At 33.0% G+C, this 209-nt stretch overlaps 1 pseudogene; it reads left to right on the forward strand.

Moving 5' to 3' along the window:
- LOC119592956 overlaps positions 1–209 on the forward strand; it is an 18,136-nt pseudogene that overhangs the window by 13,524 nt on the left and 4,403 nt on the right.

The following is a 209-nucleotide window of genomic DNA, read 5'->3' on the forward strand; positions in this document are numbered from 1 at the left end:
AAGAGAGAGAGATAGGTTGTAGCATGTATCTAATATTATACATAGAGATGTGTGAGAGAAAAAAAACAAACAGAAAAACGGTAAAAAAAGGTGAGGGGGGGCAACCCACAATGAAAAAATGAAATAAAAAATCACAAACAAAAAAAATAGGCAAAAGTAGGACCACATTTATTTTTCGTTGTGGGGAAATCATGAAATTTCGAAAGTCG

The sequence above is a fragment of the Penaeus monodon genome, chromosome 31 (assembly GCF_015228065.2).
Source record: "Penaeus monodon isolate SGIC_2016 chromosome 31, NSTDA_Pmon_1, whole genome shotgun sequence".
Classification (NCBI taxonomy): domain Eukaryota; kingdom Metazoa; phylum Arthropoda; class Malacostraca; order Decapoda; family Penaeidae; genus Penaeus; species Penaeus monodon.